The 23,191-nt window shown below is 45.4% G+C and overlaps 1 protein-coding gene across 5 annotated transcripts in view; it reads left to right on the top strand.

Moving 5' to 3' along the window:
- Positions 1-23,191, top strand: part of PRICKLE2 (prickle planar cell polarity protein 2) — a 342,665-nt gene that overhangs the window by 200,356 nt on the left and 119,118 nt on the right. Inside the window, exon 1 of one of the 5 annotated variants that reach the window (XM_067755086.1) lies at positions 14,293-15,425. The exons of 3 other annotated variants lie outside the window; for them this stretch is intronic. The gene's annotated coding sequence lies outside the window, so the exon portion shown is untranslated. Of the gene's footprint in view, positions 1-14,292; positions 15,426-17,949; positions 17,971-23,191 lie in introns of those variants that run through there. One more of the 5 variants, XM_067755088.1, reaches the window with a different exon arrangement.

Below are 23,191 nucleotides of genomic sequence, written 5' to 3'. Positions count from 1 at the left end.
GGGGAAGCTGGTACTGCTAGTCCGGCGTCACACTTTGAGAACCAAGAACTCAGATGCGCCATGCTGTGTGGGAGGCCTCAGTATACCCACTCTATCAGGCAGGTGGCTGAGTTGGCCAAGGGAGAGGAATGAAGTCCACAGCACCCGTGGGACAGACACACTGAGGCATTGCACGGCCCACACAGGGGCGTGAAGAATTCTCTGGGTCCTCAGAGATTGCTACAGAGTTGCTGTGTTTCCTCAATTAGAAGAGCATCCAGGCCCTACTCCCTTAGCTTGAAAAGAGGCTCTCACTGTATGGAGAGCGTTCATTACTGGCAGACCTCGTTTGATTGCACTTCACTTTGTTGGACTTTGCAGATATTGTGTTTTTTTACAAAGTGAAGTTTTGTGGCTGCCTTGCCTCCAGCAAGTCTGTCGGTGTTATTTTTCCAAGAGCATTTGCTCACTTCAGGTCTCTGTGTGTCACATTTTGGTAAGTCTCACAGTATTTCAAATGTTTTCATTACTGTTACGTCTGTTACGGTGATCTGTGATCAGCGATCTTTGGTGTTAAACTATTGCAAAAAGATTATGACTCACTGAACGCTCAGATAATGAACAATTTTTTAGCAATAGGTATTTTTTAATATGTACATTTTTTTTTAGAGATAATACACACTTAATAGACTACATGGGACTTCCCTGGTGGTCCGGTGGTAAAGAATCCACCTTCCAATGCAGGGGACACGGGTTTGATCCCTGGTCGGGGAACTAAGATCCCACATGCCGTGGGGCAACTGAGCCCGCACGCCACAATGAAAGATCCCGCGTGCTGCAGCGAAGACCCAGCGCAGCCAAAAATAAAAGATAAATAATATTTAAAAAAAAATAGACTACAGTATAGTGTAAACATAACTTTTACATGCATTGGGAAACCAAAAAATGCATGTGACTCACTTTGTTGTGACATTCACTTTATTGAGGTGGTCTGGACCTGAACCTACAATATCGCCAAGGTGTGCCTGTATTTCCCGCGTCCCACAGCTCCATGAAGAGGGGCTGTAACTGCCTCACCCTGCATTCATGGCATTCATGACGAGCACGGGAACTTGCCCATTAGCCCTGGGGTACCTTGTTTTTCCAACTGCTCTCCTTGACCCAGTCAATCTCTTAGTGGTATGATCGCATCCCCCCATAACTGGCCCCACTCAAGCGTCCCTTATATCCAGATGAACCGGAACCTAGGATGGATGGAATGGGAAGGGCAGATTCAGCTGGCTAAATGGAAGTTTCAAGAACAGCAATAAATAGGAGAAAAAGGAAATAGGTTCAGTAGTTAGATGAATGCTTGTAGTTACAGCGATTTTGACTTCTCCAAACCTCAGTTTCTTTATCTGTGATAAAGGACTATTGAGATAACCTTGGAGGGTGGTCAGGAGGGTTCAGTGAGATGTTGTGTGTACAGTAAATGCTACTTACGAACCTGGCTTCTAAATCTTCTCTCCACTCATGTGCCTACGGCTAGGTGCTCCTCAGAGCAGTCACCTTGGAGATCCCAAAGGACTAGAGGCCTTTGGAGTGTCCATGGGTACCACTTGATGATTCTGATCTCTGTTTTCTCGGGGCAGCTGACTCTGGTCACTGGCTGACCCTGACCTTCTTTTGTTCTTGGTGTTTCTGGTTGCCAGTAATGTGGCTCTCCTCCTTGGAGCTAGCTGCACCTCCTCTTCTGTGTATCTTCTTTTTGGCTGGGCTCCTACATCCCTTCCTTCCACAGCCGCCCCAGCTGTGAGGAGTTGAGCAGTGAAGACTGTGCCGTCCCCACCCCGTAGCAGGGCTCTGCGTGTGCCATTTAAGGGAAGAGGAATGTGCTCCTGCCTGATGAGTCAGGGGCTGCTACCTCGGAGCAGGGGTGCTAAATAATTCACCACAGCAGCCTGCTCTGACATCCATCTGGGCCTGTCCCCTGGTGACCCCGAAGACACACCAGCAGGGTTCCTGCTTGCACTGGTGTCGTGGGGAGGAGGCAGAATAAACAAGGCAACGGGCAAACCGCCCCGGCTGTCAGGGGCTCCGCAGGCCTCAGAGTCAGGGAAGAATACAGGCGGGGGGCGGGGGACTGATCCGCGGGTGCCGACCGCCACTGCAGTCGGAGGGCTTGGGACGGTGCCCCACCATCCTGACTGTGGTACGTTTACGCTCAGACTGCATTACGTTTTTTAAGAACCTGCTCTGTGCTTTGGAAAGTTTGCCTGTATTATTTCATATAGTCCAGAAAGTCCATGAGGCAGAGACTACGGGATGAGGCTCATGAGAAAAAGTGACTTTTCCCATTTCACACCGCTAATAATAAGGCGCAGAGTCAGGATCTGACCTTGGACACGTCCTGCCTGATACCTAGAGGTCCCTGGCCGTTGGGAATGTTCCTCTCTCCTCCAGACACTGGCTCTCCCTGTGGTTCAGACTCATGTTAGGTCAGACACTACCTGCTTCTCTGAAGGGAAGCAGGTTATGGTGGATAACCGCTCGTTCCATCTGGAAGTTCAAGTTCGATATGTTTTCTGTAGTTTGGACTCTGCCTTCGCCTGGTCCTCTGTCGAGCAAGATGGTGGCTGGAAGACGGAGTTCAGAATGATAGCCTTGTGCCAGGAACTTCCTCCCTGAGGGAAGGTGAGGGTCTTCAGACAGGATTTCCAGTTCTCCTCCAGGGCCTCGTTGAGCCTGGGACTTGAGTAATGGGAGCAGAGGCCTGGAGGAGTAGCATGATGGATTAGAACAGAAGCAAACGCTGGTGAGGCTTTTTCTCAGCCCAGCAGGTCAGAAAGACTTAGCTCTGTAGCTCTAAGAAGGTAATTTTGCATGATACATCCACGTGAACAATCTGCCTCCCTAGCCACTCTCTCATTGAATTCACAGACCACCCCAGCGTGATGGCTGAGCAGGTCTCTGATTTCTGTTTTACAGGTAATCATCATAGTACCTAACACTTATTGAGTGCTCCGGGTGTGTCTGACACTGTGCAAAACGCCTCGCAAAGATTGTTTGAACTCATACGAGAAGAAAAGATATTACAATCAGTTCTCGCCATGATTCACGTTTTTCAGAGGAGGCTTCTGAGGAACAGAGAGGTTAAGTAACTTGCCCAGTGGCACACAGACCACAAGAGCCAGAGCCCAGAATCAGACACAGGCTTCCCGATTCCGTTTCCAGGACTAGTTCCATTACAGCAGGACTTTTTTTCAAACCAGGATAAATTAGATGCCCTTTATAGCAAGCTATTTATAGATGTTAAAGAATATTTAAGATGAAAAAGAGCAGAGGTGGAATCCAGCACAGAGGGTTGAGGGATATGTATGCCATAGCTATACTTCTCACTCTTTCTTCTCCATCAGTCATCTGCCTGACAACAGTCACAGGTGTGACAGTCTCCCAGGGCTGTGATCAGCTTCTGAGGGAATTGCAAAACAATGTTATGTGGAAATATAGGACTGCAGTTATCCATAATGGTCTCGTGAATGACTCATCAGCCATGGCAATGTATGGTCAGCCGTGGCATACATAAGATAGGCTGCTGTTCGTGGGTATTCCATTCGTTCAACCCATATTTATTGAAGACCTACTATGTGCCAGGCATTGTTCCAGGCTTTGAGGTTAGGGTGCTGACTGAAACTGACAAAACTCTGCCCCCCTCACCACAGCATGCGGCTTACGTTCTAGGGCTCTGTAGGGAATCGGAGCATAAAGCAACATAAACCAGTAAATCATATAGTGATTTAAGAGTGTTAAGTGCTGGACATTAACTTCAAAATGGCAGTGTGAGAAGCATGGCAAACCCTTTCAGTTAACCAGGGAAACAGTTGTCTGACTGCTGTAAGTTACTTATTAAAAAAAAAGCATTTATGGTTTTGAAAAATTGTCCCAAGTGTATGCAACAAATGGAGAAACTGCTCTTCAAGAAAATCTATTCAATCTTGGTAAGAACAGAGAGTGTATGGCATTTGAGCCATGGCCCACTCATCTCCCCTGTTCCCCCTGACACAGATCGGTGTGATGGAAATTCTACTCTGGAAATATGCAGCCAAGAAGGTGGGGCTCCATCTCCACCTAGATCTCAGTCTAGGGCTATGGTTTCCCCCTGGGAGGGACAACCTCAAAGACTGGCAAACACCGTGCCTCTGCAAAGGAGCCGTACTTCAGTCAGATCAGACTGTGAAGCAATTTATGCTTCAGGGTATTGTTGAAAACAGAAAGTAGAATAATCAACTAGCAGTTAGTGGAGGCTAATAGCTGGGTGTGAATCTGATAACTGTAGACCAGCGGGTGCTCAGGGAGACTGTGCTCATGTCCTCTGAGGAGCAGCAACCTCAGAGTCTGCACACTGCAGGGGAAACAGACTTCACGCGACTAGCGTAGCCAGTCACGAAGCAAATAAGCCAACAGCAGCAAACGCCTGGCCAAGAGAAGAGGGAGTCGGTGTTCAGAATTGCTAGTGTATTATCTAAAATGTTCAGTTCTCAAAAAACATATCATGAGTCATGCAAAGAAACAAAGTGTGATCCATACACGTGAGAAAAAAGTAGAAGAAACTGTCTGTGAGGGGACCTAAATGTCAGCTTTACCAGAGACTTCGAAGCAATTATAAATACATTCAAAGAACTATAGGGAACTATCTAAAGAATTAAAGGAAAGCATGATGACAGTGTCTCGTCAAATAGAGACTATCAATAAAGAGAAATTATTCTTTTGAAGAATTATTTAAAAATGGAAATTTTAGAGTTAAAGAGTATAATAACTGAAATGAAAAATTACTAGTAGATTTAATCTGGAGAAACAAAGAGTCTGCAGACTTGAAGGTGAACCAGTAAAATATTATTCTGTCTGAAGAGTAGGAAGAAAAAGAAAAAAAGAATGAGGGAATAAAAAAGCAGAACCTTTGAGAAATGTGAGATACCATTAAGCATACTGACATATGCATAATGGGACCAGCTAAAGCAGGGGGGGAAAAGAAAGGAAAAGAGAGAGGGCTTCCCTGGTGGCACAGTGGTTGAGAGTCCGCCTGCCGATGCAGGGGACACAGGTTCGTGCCCTGGTCCGGGAGGATCCCACATGCCGCGGAGCGGCTGGGCCCGTGAACCATGCCCGCTGGGCCTGCGTGTCTGGAGCCTGTGCTCCGCAGCGGGAGAGGCCACAAGAGTGAGAGGCCCGCATACCACAAAAAAAAAAAAAAAAAGAGAGAGAAAAATATTTGAAGAAGTGATGGTGGAAAACGTCCCAAATCTGATGCAAAATATTAGTCTATACATCCAATAAGCTAACGCACTCCGAGTAAATACATAAAAAGAGAGCCACACTGAGACATATCATAGTAAAAGTGTTGAAAGGCAAAGAGAAAATCTTGAAAGCAGTAGTAAGAAAAAACAACCAATCACATGTAAGGGAACCCTAATAGGATTAATGACTGATTTTGCAGTCTTGACAAAGACGTTGATATTTCCTTAAAGTGTTAAACAGAGTTACCACATGACCCAGCAATTCCATTCCTAAATATATGCCCAAGAAAAATGAAAACATACATCACAAAAACATGGACATTTGTCAAAAAGTAGAAACATCCCAAATGTCCATCAGTTGATGAATGGATAAATAAAATGTATATCCATACAGTGGAATATTATTCAGCCACGGAAAAGGAATGAAGCTGTCATCTAAGCTGCAACATGGACGAACCTTGAAACTATTATGCTAAATGAAAGAAACCAGTTACACAAGGTCACATATTATATGATTCCATTCATATGAAATGTTCAGAATAAATTTCTAGAGACAGAAGGTAGACTAGTGTTTGCCTAGTGCTAGAACAGGGGGCAAATGGGGAACGATTACTACTTGCTAAGGGGTTTCTTTTGGGGGTTAGTGAAAGTGTTCTAAAATTAGATTCTGATAAGGGTTGCCCAACTCTATGAATATAGTAAAACCTGTTGGATGGGTGAACTGTGTGGTTTATAAATTACCTCAATAAAAATTTGATATTAAGGTTGCTAAGTGCTGAGGAGAAACTAAGGAAAAGGTTTGACAGTATTAGGAAGATAGGAGGGAGGACAGTCTCAGATAGGATGGGGAGCCCTCACTGAGGTGACATTTTTCAGACTTGAAAAGATAAGAGAGTGAGCCCGGCTACCATCTGCAGGAGGAATACTTGAGGCAGAGGGAAGAGCAAGTGTAAAGACCAGGAGGCAGGCATGTGCCTGGTGTGTTTGGGGACCAGTGTTTGAGTGACAGCAGGGTGGAGAGTAGCAGGAGATGCTGTCAGAGAAATCATGGGGCCTAGATCTCAAGGGCCTTGCTCTGAGATGAGCAGCATTGATGGGTTTTGAGTGGAAGTGTGACATGCTCTAATGTTTGTTTTCAGAGAATCACTATGGTTGTAGTTTTGTGAATAGACTGAAGGGGGGCAAAAGTAGAGGCGAGATTTGATGGTGGCTTGTATCTCCATCCAGGAGAAAGATGGTGGTGGCTTGGAGCAGGGTGAGAATAGGGGAGGTGATGGAGTGATGTTAGATTTTGCATACAGAGCCAACAGGACTAGTCAAGGGTCACAAGATATTCAGTGTAAGGGGTCAGATAGTAACTGTGGCCATACAGTCTCTGTTGCAACTACTCAGTTCTGTCCAAGCATGAATGTAGCTGTAGATGATAAATAAATAAATGGGCAAGATTGTGTTCCAGTCAAATGGTATTTGCAAAAAGATGAAGCAGACTGGATTTGGCTGGTGGTGGGATGTGGTTTGCCAGCTTCTGGATTAGATGTCAAGGGCAAGAGGAAGAATAGAGTGAAGGGTGACTCGAAGGTGTTTGTTCTTAACCAGGAAAGATGGAGTTGCCATTAACTGAGATAGTGAATGCTGCAGATGGAACCCACTTGGACGGGAGGGGGGTGGGTTTTAAGAACTGAGGTCTGGACTTGTTAAATTTGAGAAGACTTTCAGACATCCAAATGTAGACGTGACATAGGCAGACGGATCTGTAAAGCCTTGAGTTCATGGAGTAAGTCTGGCCATGGACGTGGTGTTTTAAGACCCTGGACCGGATCAAAGAAGTGAAGGTAGACAGGGAAGAGTAGAGGTTCCAGGACTGAGCCCTGAGGTATTCCAGTGTTTAGCTGTCAGGGCGATGAGGAAGAACAGCCAGAGAGTAGGAGAGAAAACCAGGAGAATGTGACATCCTGGAAGCTAAACGAAGAAAGTCAGAGAGGTTTACTCCGTCCTTTCCTTTCCCACTCACGCAATCGTGTTGGAATGCACATGAGCGGAGAGATGTTCTTACAGGAATAATCCTGAATTCCCTCTAATTTCTAGGCAAGAAAAATCATTGTCAAACTTTGTATTCATTAGCTGTCAGGTCACCGGGTACTCTGGTAGGTGCTTGGAATAGAATGGTGAGCCGGAAAAGGCATGTCCTGCCCTCAGAGATGCACAGTCTAGTTAGAGAGAGATGTTAATCAAGTAATCATTAACCCTGAACATGGATGGACCAGAACTGCTAACCAAGGTTGCAGAAACTGTGAAACAGGACACAAGTTCTAAAGGAAAGGAAAGGACACAGGTCTAAGACAGTAGTATTGATGAGTTTTGTACAAAGGAATCCATCAAATCTGGGTGACCAGGGAACCTTCTGTGTTTTTTCTGTTTTTTTTTTTTTTTTTTTTTTTTTTGTGGTACGCGGGCCTCTCACCGTTGTGGCCTCTCCCGTGGCAGAGCACAGGCTCCGGACGCGCAGGCTCAGCGGCCATGGCTCACGGGCCCAGCCGCTCCGCGGCATGTGGGATCTTCCCGGACCGGGGCACAAACCCGTGTCCGCTGCATCGGCAGGTGGACTCTCAAACACTGCACCACCAGGGAAGCCCTTTTTTCTCGTTTTTAATAATAAGTTAATTCCAACATATCGCACCCTGATTGGGACACACCTCGTTTTTGTGGGGATGGCTGAGAACCTTTGAATTCGAGGAAGAAATATGGACTTGGTAATCAGACCCAAGAGCAAATCTCAGCTGTGGGTCCCTGTGTCATTCTTTTATCCCCTTTGAACCTTGTTGTCCTCATCTATCAGTGTGGGATAATCAGAGCTACGGTTTGGGATGATGGTGAGGACCAAATGAGATAAAGTGTGCAAAACACCTGGGATATAAGTCCTTCCCAGTCCTTGAGAAAAACAGTATGTCAGCTGGTACGTCTGTGACACTCTGTGTTCCAGGATAATCTTCCTGAGACAGATCTCTGTTGCCAGTTTGCTATTTTATGAGGCAGAGTCTTTTTTTCAGTCTTTTTCCAGGGCATCCTCCGTTTTTTCCAGCGTTGTCTCCCAAAAGAAGCATGCAGGGGCTTGAGTGCCTGCATTTAGAAAGTGCTGGAAAACCAAAGCATCCCTGTACAATCCGTGCTTGTTCTTCTGGTCCTTTACATAGAGAAAATTCAGCTTTTTATTCTGATGTTTAATGAAAATTAGTAGTTACAAAAAGCTGCTGTAATTAAGTGCAGCGTTCTTTATCTAAAACAAAAGTAATGTTTGCTAGCACGTCATGTCACTTTAACAATATTTTCATGGAAATGTGTGATGGTAAACATGTTTAAATCATTAATGCAGTTTTTAATCTTTTGGGGGAAGGGAGCAGTCTTTCATTTTGTTTTGCCCACACTTGCTTGTCTGTATTTCTCCTTTGAATTCATGTAATTAAAAGAGGATTAAAAGGCTATGTTAAAATTTTGTGCGTTAGATTATTGGGATCAAGAATGATTAAAATGTATGAAATGTGGGTGATTCCTAAGATGGTGGAAAAAACAAAAAGGAAGGCCTCTTTTTTGGATGTAAAGTGTGTCAGGTTACTTTTCACAAGGTAGAGAAATGTGCCCATGGTCTGAGAAGCATTTATGATGATGGAATCTTATATAAATGGATGTGAAAGAAGGGGGTGCTGTGGAGAGGGGGTCATCCTTATGTTTAGCGTGAACAGTTTTATCATTTATGGCTGCATCTCTCATTTTTGCTCACTTCTCTGAAAACCAAGAGAGGAGTAATAGTATATGCTACTGTAGTGTATCCTGTTACATGCGAGGTACTCTACAAAGCACTGTATAGAAAGTGACTCATCTAATCCTGCCCAAACTTTGGTAGATAGATGTCTGCATTCTATAGATGGAGACACTGAGCCTTAGAAAAGGTGATGGGCTGTTAATTAGCAAGGTCATACAGCTAGGAGGTAATAGAGCTGGATTTCAGTGCAGGTCTTTTTGTTGGACTCTTTCCAGGACAATGCCCCCCCCCCCCGCCCCCCGCCCGCCTGCTGCAGGAGACAGATTATTGTAGGCCTGAATTGGAAAAGTGGTTAGAATCGCTTGAGGAGAATCTCTTTCGAGCATTTCTATCTTATGAAGGCAGCTCCACCTTCGGGTGCCTGGTTTATCTTTACCTGCAGCGTAGAAGCTTCACAGGTTTTCATTTATTTTCTGCTTACATCGGTTAGATGTTGGTGCTTGGAAGTTAATAAAAATCGAGAATATTTTGTTTACTTCCTTTTGGGGCAAAACAGATGCAACTTTGATCTCTAGTATTCTTTGAGGGCTATTATCATTTCTTTGATGTTAAACATACCCTTGTTTTAAGACATTATGGGTTTAGAACATTGTGTTATTTTTTAGAAATGAATTTACATGGCAAAAATAAAAATTGACAGCTGTGGTAGGCATTACCAGGGCTCCTCATGATCTGTTTTTCCTCTTATTTCTGGGTGTACAGTTCCCAGCCCCCCTGCAGTCGGGCGAGGCCATGGGACTAGTTTGACCAACAGAAGTGATGTCACCCACCTGTAAGCTGAGGCACCTAAAAGCTTCTCCAGTTCTCTCTTCTTCTGTTGCTGTAACCTGGAAATTATGTGTTAAGATCACAGATACACAAGAAAGAAGCAGACTAGATCCCTGAGTCACTGCTTGGAATGGAGGTGCCTGGAGAGGTTCTGGGCCTCCAGCCAACTTTGCATGAATGAGAAATCAGTTTTCTTTGTGTTAAATCACTGAGATCTATGATTGCTACTGCAGAATAGCCTAGCCCATCCCAACTAATAGAACAGTTCTTTGGCAGCCTCCTCTCCCTCATTTTGAAACATTTGCTGGATTTTGAAATCAAAATGTCAGAGAACTACTCTTGAGTAGATTATTTAAAACTGTATAAATCAATCTCTCTTTGTATTATGTATCAATATGTGTGTGTATATACATGTGTATGTATGTATATATGTATATATACACACATACTATAAAGTTTTAAAGAATATATTCTTTAAAATATATATATATTACATACTAAAAGTTCATAATATAAAGTTTTATGATATGTTTTATAAGTTATATAATAATTTATAACATAAGTTTATAAGTTAAAGAATATATCCTTTAAAAATATATATAATATAAAATACATACTTACAGTATATGTGTGTGTGTGTGTATATATTAATTACACATACTTACCTTTTTCTAAAATAAAATAAAAGAACTTAAGACCTTTATTGTTAGATAAATGGTTTGAAACTTTGGTAATATAGTAGTTACGATTTCACAATAGCAGAGCCAGAAGGTGCTAGTGTAAACCAGCCAGGACTGGTGCTGTCGTTTTCTTTGTAAAGTGCTCCTAAGAGCAAAGATGCTGCCACTGCTCTGAGTGACCCAGGCCATTTCTTACCATCTCCGGATTCAAACATCTTCCTTAGGTCCAAGTGAAATCCCTCTTTAGCTCATTGAAAATCCATTCCTTCTTATTTTACACCTATGGAGATGGAGATAAAAAAACTGTTCATCATGACCGTCCTCATTAAAGCCCTTCATTTGGGAGGCCACAGTCCTTGTCATCACTTACCTTTCTCTTCTGTAAGCTAACCAGCAGTGATTCGATTACCCTTTCCCCATAATCCTCTAACAAGATTTTGACTAATGCTGGCTGGAATGGAAAGATGATTTGATTTTCTCGCATGTATGAAGCGGACTCTTTGTCATTACCTGCCAGTGTCCTGTTGGTCCTGCTCTGCCATCTTGTGCTCGTGCAGAGGAGTTTTGTTAATTCTGCACTTGTGCTAACACGTTTCTCTCATATTTGTACTCTTCCTCCTGTCTGCAGCGCCCCCTCTACCAGTTAGAATTTGACCTCGGCACTTTTAGCACTCTTTTCATTTATGGCTTCTGGATTTAGTGTCATGCTTAGTAAGGCGTTCCCCCCATAACCTTGTTTTTTTATTCCCTGCCCCCAAATTTTTTTTGACATTCAACGTGATTCACATCACACTCAGTTCCTGATTTCTGATCACTGCAGCCTCAACCAATCTTGTCTTCCTTGTCTCTCTTCCTATATACTGTATGCAATTATGGTCATTTATATAAATATCGTATTGTGCTATATCAATAGAAGGTTCTGAAGGTCTCAGGGGCATAGCCTGTTCTCCCCTCCCCCACCACCAAGAAGTTTGCTGTCATGAATTTGCAATTTCACTCTGTTGTGTAAAAACAGGGCGAGCTTTGCCCCTATTTACCAGATCTCCGAAATTTCCAAAGTAGTTGTTGCCTCGCCTTGTCTAATTCCTAACAGCGTGTTCTCCAAAACTCTGGAGTAGAATATTCTCCAGGATGAAAATAATTGTCACAAGGAATTGTCGATCCCTGGATTTTGTGATTTCAATCATCTGTGCAAGGGTGGTGCACAGATCACCAGCCCCCCACCTCTAAGCTGCGCTCACAGAGCACGTGCTGTCAAAAGGACGTTGGCGAAGGGACTTTGCACCATCCCCCTCCTGACTGCAATCAGACCTTTGAGAACTCTGCACGTGCACCTATCATAATATGCACCACACTCTAATTGCTTGCATAATTGTCTTCCCCTCTCATTTCTAAGCTTTTTTAGCAGGGCCCATGTCTTTGTTGGTCACCATGATGTCCCTAAGGGCTAACACACCGACTGACACATCGGAGCTCATTTAATGAGTGAATGGTGACATGAATGAATGGGTGAAAGACCCATGCTTCCCAGAAACACAGTTGTTTTGCTCTACTGTGCAGATTCAGAAGGAGAGACCCCTGAGACTTCTTGGTCATTTCTCTTGCTTCCCAGTTTCATAGCCATTGAAAAGTATCTGTGTTGCTTCATGGAGAAAAAGTGTGTCACCAGCTCAACTACATTAGGTGAACTTTTTGAGTCATGCCCTAGGAATGGGGAAGATTTGGCAGTCTTCTGTTTACCCATTCCTCCTGACTTTTGAACTTTAGTCCTTATCTAGTTAGTGCCAAAGTGAATAGTAAAAGGTCATCACTTCCACTACCAATGGCTAAAATTTGCTGTGTGCTAGGTTCAGTGCTAAGGACTTCACACTGAGGATCATTTGGTCCTCAAAACAGCCCTGCAGAGCTTCCCTGGTGGCGCAGTGGTTGAGAGTCCGCCTGCCGATGCAGGGGACATGGGTTCGTGCCTCGGTCCGGGAAGATCCCACATGCCGCGGAGCGGCTAGGCCCGTGAGCCATGGCCGCTGAGCCTGCGCGTCCGGGGCCTGTGCTCCGCAACGGGAGAGGCCACAACAGTGAGCGGCCCGCGTACCGCAAAAAAAAAACAAACAAAAAACAGCCCTGCAAGTGTGCCCTATTATTGTCCCTCCTGTTGTAGATAAGAACCTCAGGCCCCCAATCAGAGGGTTAGCAAATGTCAGAGCCAAGGTCTGACCACAGGCACTCCATTCCAGACCCCATGTCATATCATCCCCTCTTAATGAAATGGATGGTCACGTGTCAGATCTACTCCAGGTGAAGATGAATCTCTTTTCACTCTCTGCTGTGCTTTCCTCTTCATTGCTTCCCTGTCTGTCACTTGTGAATTGCTTCTCATACTTCTTGGATGATCACACCGATGATAAGTACATCAGAGAGGCTCATCTTCAGATGAAGAAACTGGGGCATAGAAAGTTGAAGTGACTTGTCCATGGCCACACCAGAGTAGGGTGTCACTGCTTTCATTTGGCCATTGGTGGCCCTAAACTGGTATATTTGGTAATCTCCTTATTGAAGGATACTGTGGTCTGGGGGAACCATCTGCTTCCCCACGTGCTCTGAGTTCCATGTGATGGAGACCTATAGCAGAGTATAATTCACTCGCTTGTATTCAGTTTTATTAGTAAAAAGTTATTTCAGGTCCCATGATTTTCACCATGAAAGGTCTTCTGTGAACCAGAGAGAAGCAGTTTGAAAGAAGTTATTAAGCATTATTAATACAATTATGCATAACAAAGGACGTAATTTAACTTCCCCACATCCAACAAAGAAATTCATTTGAAGCTTCAGGAGCTCTAGCCGGAAGGGCAGAGCTCATGGGGTGGGTTCTTCAGGCGGGGAAGTGGGGAGTATGGGCAAGGAGCCAGTGCTGGCTGCTTTGTCCTCGGGGACACTTCTGCGCATGACGGGATACCCCTCTCTCCCAGCCTCCCCAGCTCTTCAGTCACCTTCCACCTGAGGACCCCACAGCGTTTCCTTATCACAGGCACAGAGTCCAGAGAATTGGCTTGCTCTTGCCTCTCCCCTGGCTCGGCATACTGCATAGGCAGCATTGAAAGAACAATTGATTTTAAACAATAAAAGATGACCACAGAAACACTCAGAGGAGAGATACAACGGCTATCCTAGTGGAAGGAAAACCTTAGTGAATTTTTCTGACTTCATCGAAAATACCAGAAATAACTTATTTACTGTTACTGGTATCGTATCCATCCTTACCGCAGTTCCACTCGGTATTTTTACTTTATTGCACTGAAGCTCAGAGCAAGCACTGTACCTATACGCAGTCCCTAGAACAGCTCATGGCACAGAGTTAGGTGCTCAGAAAGTATTTACTGAATGAAGGGATGGTACAGATGAGAAAACTGAAGACCCCAAGTGTTAAAGTGACTTGTCCAAGGTCACATCTCTAGCAGCCGGCAAAGCCAGGATTCAAACCCAGGGCTACCCAGTACTATAGAGTTCTTTCTTCCTGATTGCTTGGATAGGCCTCTTTGTTGGTACAGAAAGATGGAGATTGGAGACCCAGCGATCTTTAACAAAGCCATGGACTGAGGTCCAGGAAATGTCAGTTCTGGCCCACCGTCGCTGAAATCCCTGTGTGGCCTTGGAAAAGCCTCTTCTCCACTCAGAACCTCAGTTTCCTAATCTGTAAAATGGAGAGATGGAAGCAGTGTGTTCTAAGGGTGCAAGGGTCCTCAGAAGCCCCTGGGCAGGTTTATGCTTTGTCATCTCTCATGCTCACTTGGAGCTGGGGTCAGGGGTTGACAGAGGGGCTAATTCAACACCCAAGTACATGAGGAAAGCAGTCATTTGTGTTTTATCTCGGAGGTGCAAAAAAATTCAAGGTTGACATAGTCCCAAGCCAGCAAATACCAAATCTCCAAATGAAAGTTGGAGAGAGGAAAGAAAGAAAAAGAAAGTAGAGGCATTTGGAGAGGGGAAGGAAAAAAGCTCTGATTCCACGCCTGGGTTGGTGTAGCATATAATCTGAAACAGGCGCTCAGGTTTATAACTGTGCCCAGGTCTGATCCCTGGCACATAAGAGCGCAGCCTTTAAAAAGAAAAAAAAAAAAAAAAGGCGTGTATCTTTAAAGCCTCTCTTCTCCTATGTGATATTTTTGTAACCCTTTGGAGGTTATGTCGCTAGGGCCTTTGCATGCAGCAAAGGCTTTCTTCCCCTCTTCCTGGCTTGGGGATTATTGATTTGGAAGGCGAGGCTAATTTACATGTAAATAAATCTCAGCGCTGGGCAGAGGGGACGGGACATCCAGATGCCTCGACTGACTTGCTGACGTCACGGCTTCATTAGCATGCGGAGGATGCGAGCACTGCAACAGCGACTTCGGCACCACCAGCAGCTCCGCCGACTGTTATTATTATTTTTTGGCGGAGCTGCACATTTCCTGGTTCAGTATCTTGGGCTCCGCGACCAGCTGACTGGTCTCCCCGGGGTCTGGCTCAGGATCAGTTGGTGACGCTGAAGCTTCGGTCTGTGACTTCCTGCAGATTGTCGTGAAGGAGGGGAGTTAAGACAAAACTGGGGGTTCTCGGGAAGGCGATCGGATCCGAAGGGAGGGAAGAAGTCACACTTTTTCCCCTGCCTGGTGGATCCCAAGAGGGGCTCGATCCAGCAGTGTTCTTTCCATGAGCGAATGCAGAGCAGCCCTGGCTTGAGCCTGCTGCTGCTGGCGTCAGGAAGGGTCCAGATTTGGAGAAGGTTTCCAGAAAAAGATGCTTTGGCTGCCTGCAGTCCTGCTTGCATTCCTAGAAGCCAGAGCCAGGGGAAAAGTGAACTGGGGCAATTGACAAGCTCAGAGGGTCTGGCGGAAGCTTCCATCCAGACTGGGAATTTCACCCTCCCTTGAGGTAGGTAAGAAATTTATCCTAATTCACAAATTGAACAACAGTGCATTTTCTAGGCAGGATGAGAAAGCTAGATCTAGAAGCTTTGCATGGGGGGAGGCAGGACATGGGGGCTCCGTTATCTTGCCAGGTGGCTGTTTTCCATGGCCCTCTGGCACCTCGTCCCTTCTTATGCTTATTCGAAAGCTCTGTTGCACAGTGACATTTCACAGCTCTAGGAAGTCCTGAAGAAACACTTACGTCTTGGTGCTTTAGAAGCAGCTTTTCTCTAAAAGAAGTGTAGCTATCCTTAAAAAATAATCATTTTTTTTTATTGGTTTAAGAGGGCTTAAAAACAAACCACACACCTGGCTGTGTTCTTGCATTTCGCCTTAGGATGTCAGAAACCATTAGAGGCTCTGGGAAATGAAGACTTAGCTGAGACTTCCAGGTGAAGAAATGGCGCTGGAATTATTTAGGTTGAATTTTAGCCAGTGCTTTCGGATTAGAAATGGTGACAGAGCTCCAGAATATGACTGCACAGCCTGGCTGAAACACATGACTCAGTGCGTTCTCTACATTGGGTTTCTTGGAAGAGTGTTCACAGTTAGCTCTCCTTGCTCTTGGTTTCCCCAAAGCCAATCACGGCATTACTAATCTGCCATGGAGGTCTTGCGATGAAATACAGATTTTTAATCCCATTATTTTTTGTTATGTGGTCTTAGAATATGCTGGGGTCTCACGGGAGTTTTATGAACCATAAATAATCCGAGCTGGGCCAAATCACCCTGGGCTGAGTGATCTGTACCAGCTGTGATGCTGTCCGCTGGTCCAGGCGTGGCTCTTGTATAACTTCGGCACGTATGTGATTTCCCCAGCGAGAGAGTGCTGCTTCTAGACGTTGCATCCATGGCCACAGTCAGGGGAGGGCTCCAGTGTGCTGTGACGCTGTAGACAGGGACTGTCAGGTACCAGAGCTGCAGCTTGCAAGGCTGCAGTTTGCTTTGCTTGAATATCTCTTCCCAGGGAGTGTTTTAAACCATCTCAGTGAGACTTCAACTAAATGAAGCAGCCTGGTCTCCTTGGTGGAGGCTGAATTGGCTACTCTGATCCTGCTTCCCAGAAGGCTTACTGGCTGCTGATGGCTTTCACAGAGTGGTCAGGATGAGTGTCCCCTTGGGCTCCAGAGTAAGTCACAACTTTAACGGAATTACTGTATTTTGGAAATGTGGATTTTAATGCCTCCTTGAGTGCTTGTAAAGGTTTTGCCTTTCCATCAAATGCTCTTTCCCCTTGGAAATTCTTTTTTTAATGTGAAAATTAAAACATGTTGGCTGCATCAGGCATTACAGTCTGTAAACAATCGTGGGACCGCCAGAAATTGTAAAACAGCATTGTTTGAAATGGCAGATTTGTAAAGGTTCACCATGCAATGTAGGGGAAAAAAAATTGGAAGGAAGGCGCATTCATGGAAGCTTAAGGAATGAACAGGGAATTTAGAGGTTAGGCAGTAGGGGATGATGTTTATCATCAAGGGCTCAGACTCTGGATTCAGAAAGAGAGGAAAATACTTCGAGCTACCTTTCTGGGTATTGTTTCCTGTGTATATCGTGAGAAGAGCAGTAGAACCAATAGGCAGGGTGTAAGGATTCAGTGAGATGACATACAGAAAGCACCTAGCACAGTGCTAGCCACATAATAAATATTCCATAAAGGTTAGCTATTACTGTGGTGGTGGTTGTGATCGTTACCTTTTTATCATCTTTATTCTAAGCGTCGTTGCTAAAAAAATAAGACAGTCCACTGAAAAGGCAATATGCTCACATCCGTTTGTGTGCAGAGAGGTTTAGCCAGCAGCAAAGGTGCCCCCTTCAGTCACTGTAAGGTCCCAAACCATTCCCACTCAAAGGGACTTGCCACTATTTCAACTCCATGGACTGAGTTGACAGAATAAAGTGTATTGTCCGGGCCGCTGTATTTTGCTAAACTGAAAGTCCCGGGATGGTAGAATGAAAATCATCAAGCATTAGCTGGGGCTCCGGCACCCTTAAAGAAGGTCTCCTGTTGGGCAGCTGGCAAGTCTCCTGTAGAACGCTGCGGCTCCACATTGGAATCAACGCATTTCTGGATTTCTGTACACGTTTCTCCTCTGATGCAACGCTGCATGTGTGAGAGGCCTGCCTTTTCTTTCTGCTTTCTGTTCAGCGCGGACACTAAGCATTTTCTCCTTCACGGAGGCCTTTAAATATGGCTTCACCTGCTGGATGGCTCCTCGGAAGTTCCCAGGCTTCATGTATGCCACCGTATGGGTGACTTTAGCTTATGGATCTGCTGTTAAGGGAAAAGAATGGGCCTCCCTTGCTCACCTGCCTGTGACCCAGCCCGCTGCCCTTGATTTCTGTCCACAGACAGGATCCGTCCTTGCTAGGCTTTCGCCCTTCCCCTCTTGCCAGTGAGCATACTTCAGTCGTGCTGTTTGATAGCTGTTTCTCCCTTTCCTTTCAACGTCTTTCTTTTACATTTAGATGAACTGGAACTCCAGTGCAGAGGTCTGAAGGACAAATTAAAAGTGAGTTAAGGGGCTTCCCTGGTGGCGCAGTGGTTGGGAGTCCGCCTGCCGATGCAGGGGACGCGGGTTCGTGCCCCGGTCTGGGAGGATCCCACGTGGGGCCCGTGAGCCATGGCCGCTGAGCCTGCGCGTCCGGAGCCTGTGCTCCGCAACGGGAGAGGCCACAACCGTGAGAGGCCTGCATAACGCAAAAAAAAAAAAAAAAAAAAAGTGAGTTAAAGGAACCAGAGGAGTCTGGCATGAAGTTCTTTCTCCAGAAACTCAGAATTGCGGGTTGATCACTCCAGATGGCCATGGTCTTTAGTAAAGTAGTGTTTTGCATGGAGAATCATAGTTATCCCTTGATAATAGCCCACCTGCATTGCCGCCTGATCGTATACGTGACCTTAGAGCCTAAGCTCTCTGAACTTTGGTTTCCCCATATAAATATTAGAAATAGGGACTTCCCTGACGGTCCAGTGGTTAAGACTCTGCACTCCCAATGCAGGGGACATGGGTTCAGTCCCTGGTTGGGGAACTAAGATCCCACGTGCCGCATGGCACAGCCTAAAATTTATTTTTTAAATTTTAAATGTATTAGAAATAAATTTCCCTGGACTCGTGGGACTCATGGGCTTGCTGGGGAATGGTGGCTGCACCGCCCTTGCCCAGTTCCTGGCTCGTACTAGGTGTTGGACTTTCCTTCCTTCTGCTGATTTTGGTATTTCCCATTGGATCCCAACCTGTGAACCACAGGGGGCAGTAGTTTTCATATTCATTCAAAAGAGGAAACTGAAGGCGAAAGAGAGAATGTAACTTACCCTAAATGACACAGCTGGTGACAAATCCTGGTACCCAGTGTAGCGCCGCTCCTACCACACATGGATGGCAAACGCTCCAAGTTTGAGCAGGGCTCTTAACCTCCCTTCTGTATTGCTCGCCTTGAATTAGCAGAAACCTCAGAAGCCAAAGGCATGGCCTTCTCTCTTCTCTGTTGTTTTCAAACACCGAAGAATCAAAATCCTCTGTCCATCAGACAGGAATTCTGGGTGGCGTTTGGGTGAGGACTTTCCTTTTGTGCTTGAAGATCTACTAAAAACTTTTCTCTATTCACTCCCTCCCTGATTGTCGTGCTTATAATCAGGTCATTGCTGGTGACCATGAACTACTGCAGACTAGGAAGCTTGAGGGCTAGGCCTTGGCAAAATCTGTTTTCCTCATTAATGCTCTGGGCTGACACTTGGCACTTTGCTCGTGTCCCAACCTGAAAAGATTTTTAATGAAATGTTCTCATTTTTATATCTTGTCCATGTGTGTGTGGAATGTGTGTGGGTAGAGGGGGTGTGTTTGAATGAAGCAGGGGAGAAAATGTTGGATAAGATCACACCGAGTTTCCAGCATCATGAGTCTCCGCAGTCTCCACTGGGGACCTGGGCAGTGATTTCGGAGACTTGGCTTTCTTTTTTTTTTGGCATGTTGTTTGAGCAGTTCTTTGTTCGGAATCTGAAATCCAGAGGCCTGCTTCTTCCATTATTTCCCTGGGGACAAGGCAGAGGGAGAAAGAAGCGAGCATGCGGGGGAGAGGCGGTGGAGGGGGGAGGTGTGGAGAGAGAGAAGCGGAGAGATTGGGTGGAGGAGTTAGGAGGAGAGGAGGGGAGGGAAGCAGCTGGGAGAATATCAGAGCAATCTCCAAAACCACCATGAAAGTGCAAAGCTGATAGTTCCCTTTGGGTGAAGTCGGAACTCAGAAGACAAGCACCGCGGTTGTACTTCAGCTAGAACTACCTCTACCCATCTGTCCTACAGAACTCATAGTGCAGCCATTTTAAATTCTGAAACCCTACATGGGGCTAAACACAGCAAGAATTTTCCACCATAGCACCATGGCCTATTTTTAAAAATGCATCGATTCAAAAGAGCACATCTTCAAGTACAGTATGGAGCCTGGCTTTCCTTGGTGGGTGTGTAGGCTACACTTGTGGCACGCATTTGGCTGTAAAGTCCGTAAGGATCAAGCCGGCCGAACTGGAGACTCAGATTTTATGAGAGCTGACTTGGAGGAGACACAGCACTGTCGAGAGCACAGAATCCAGAGGCATCACTGGTTGGAAGTGGAGGCATCAAGGGCTGGCCTCGTTTGAGAAAGTGTGACCAGAGTCTTGCACACTCAGGACAGTAGGGTGATCCTTTAGGAAGAAGGAACAGTGGTGATTTCTGATACCCCCTTCTTCCTGGTCCTGGCAATTGTGCATAAACCATCCTGGGGTGCTGGAGGGATGGCAGGCACCATTTTCCCCCCGGGATGTGGGATAGAGATGGAGTCCAGGTTGGTACCTTTTACAGGCCAGTGCTGTGTCTGTCTCACAATAGACGGTGACTTGAGTTACCTCCGTTTGCCTCACATTGGGAGTACCATTGGCCTCAGCTCCCCCATCCCTCCTTGGTTTTTAAAAATCCAACCTTACACGTAGGATCCAGCCCCATCCAGGGTTAAAAGTAACTGGGACCGGAATTCTTAGCATTTCATTTCAGCTGGGCAGGATGTCATTTTCCCAGCTCTTTTCTTGCCTCCGTTCATCAGTGTGAGTCCTCAGAGATGCCTGTTCATGAAAGTTCCAGGACTCAACTGAGAAACAGCTCTACTTTCTGTGGTCACAGGGTCAGATATTTTTCAGGATAGCTGTTAGCGTATATGTCAGTGTATGTTCTGGGTATCTATGTGTCTGAAATAGTTTCTGTGTTAGTGCTTGTGTGAATATGTAGAACAGGTAATAAGTGCCACAGGTTGAACTCTTAACCATGTTCTAGTTGATGTGAAGGGTGCTTGACATACCTTGCCTTGTTAATTCTTACAGCAATTACACAGCTAGATATTATTAACTCTATTCAGAAGTGGAGAAACCAGGACTCCTAGAAGTTAAGTAACTTGTCCGATGTTACACAGATAAGAAAGAGTAAAGCTGGAGTTCAAACCCAGGATAATCACCCTCAAAGCCTGAATGATGTCCACCATTCTAGGCCTCCTTACGCTTTTTACTGTAATGTATTATGAATGTGTTTTCTTTGCCTTCTAGATCTTCTCTGTGGAGCCCTCATGGGAGAAATACCTCATTATGTAGCCACTGCTTTAAAATCCTTTTGCTGGATCTTTTGGTAAAATTGGCAACAGCCAGGAGACTGTATCAGGTACAAAACAGAACCGAGTAGCTTGTTCACCTCCAGCTTTGAACGTGGCTTTTAGAATGGAAGTGTGAGGTTTGTTGGCAAGTCAGTTAAGACACTCCGATGAGCAGTAAAAGCTCCGGGCGAATGGAAGCAGCCCTTTTGCTGGACTAGAGGGAACTGGGTGATTCTGCTGCAAGGCCAGTGGGGTCCAGAGAGGGGGCCAGGCTTCCTGGCTTTTGATCGCCCGTTGCATGCACGTCAGGTGCTATCTAGAAGGTATGTGCTTCCCCTTTCTGAGCCTCAGTTCTTTCCTCCCTAAAATGTAGGTCCTGAATTAGATGGTCTGGAAGTTCTCTTCCGGCCCTGACCTGGATGAGTATGAAGTTTCAGAAGGAATTCACCCTTGTCGGTGGAGGCGTGTGATATGTACCATCGGCTGCTCTTGGGCGGAGAACTGAAAGGTCAGGTTTTCTATCTGGACCTGACCTCTGTGTGTTGTGAATATGCACTGGAATATGAGAAGCGGTAGCCCTCCAGAGAGTGACTCGGGGCTTCCTGCAAAAACCTCTGACCTTTGGATGTTTCAGACTAGTGCAGAGGCGGGTGTCTGCATCCCTCAGTGTGTTGGTGCCGCTCATTCACTCCCAGAAGCCCTCCGGGCTGTGTCACGTTTGCCAGCGTCCTGCAGAGTGCCTGAGACCAGGACCTCTCCAGTTTAATGTGTATACACCTGGGGGTGTTGATGAAATGCACACTCTGCATTTTTAGCAAGGTCCCTGGTGATGCTGGTGCGGCTGCCTCTCAGCCACCCTTGTAATAAGCACTGAGGGCGGCACAGGGAAGGAAATTTGACTAAATTCAGAGGCCCAGGTTCGAGTCCCAATTGTGTCATTCCTTATTGCAATAAACCTCAAATAGATCCCTTTAGCTGCTCTGTGACTCAGTTTCTCCTTCTGCGGAGTAATGAAAGTAATTAATAACTAACAGTTAATGACTGCTTACCGTGTGCCTGGCAACACGCTCACTATATTTTTATGTGCTATATCTTAACTAATTCTCATAATAACCTTATGAGGTAGGTTCTCTTATCAGCTGCATTCTATAGAAACGAAACACAGAGAGGTTGAATAACTTGCCCAAGGTCACACAGCTAGTAAATGGCCAAGCTGGAATTTGCATTCACATCATTTGACTCTGAAGCTTGCACAACTTGTAGAAATGATAGATGTGAACAATCTTGGAACTTCTGTGTGTTATACAAGCATACCATATAATTAAATGCATTTATTTGTATGATATGTACGATTTATAAATGTTTAACACACCTGAAATTATAAGAAGCTGGTGCTTCCCAGATGGGATGGTATTGGTTTTAAGGGAAAAAAATATTGTTCCAATTTATATTAACGGAAGTCAGATGGTTTGTGAAGTTTCGAGGAGCACAGGTGTTTGCGCTGTTGTCTTGGGCTGTTCAGCTAGGAAATGAAGTGTCAGCTAAGAGGAATGGGAGGTTCTGATTAACTGAATTCCTGGCTGTTCAGAATTAAATCCCATTTTGTTTCCAATCTTGTTTTTGCAAATTTGGACAATATATCCAATCACTTTTCTGCCTTACAGAAAAGCACAGTTACCCGACTGACTGTGTCTTGTGATTGAGGATACGGCAGCCATGTAAATTATTACCCTGAACACGACTTTCCTGCAAGTGGTTTGATTGTGGGTTGATTGTGAACATCATCTGAGTTTGATATCTCACCGCTCACTGGACCCCAGGCTGTGATCTGGCAGGATAAACAGATGTCTGCTTTCTTCCCTCACCCCTCCTTGTTATTCCTCTAGAAGCTTCTATTTGAATGACAGAGGAAATCTTGAGTGGGGAAAAATATTCTTATTTGAATGTGTACCCATGCTTGAACCCCATTCTTAGAAATGTCCCAGTCTTAGTAGGAGTATGGCAGATACCTAGCACCTGCATCGCTAGGCCCCCATCTCCCTTGTCCATGGTGGACCTCACTGATGACACACCACACTCTTTTTGTCAAGCTCCAGCACCACTTCAGAATCCTACTCAACACAG

This window comes from Pseudorca crassidens, chromosome 10 (genome assembly GCF_039906515.1).
Source record: "Pseudorca crassidens isolate mPseCra1 chromosome 10, mPseCra1.hap1, whole genome shotgun sequence".
NCBI lineage: Eukaryota > Metazoa > Chordata > Mammalia > Artiodactyla > Delphinidae > Pseudorca > Pseudorca crassidens.
Note: the sequence above shows the minus strand (reverse complement) of the source record. Positions and strands in the feature narration are given on the sequence as shown.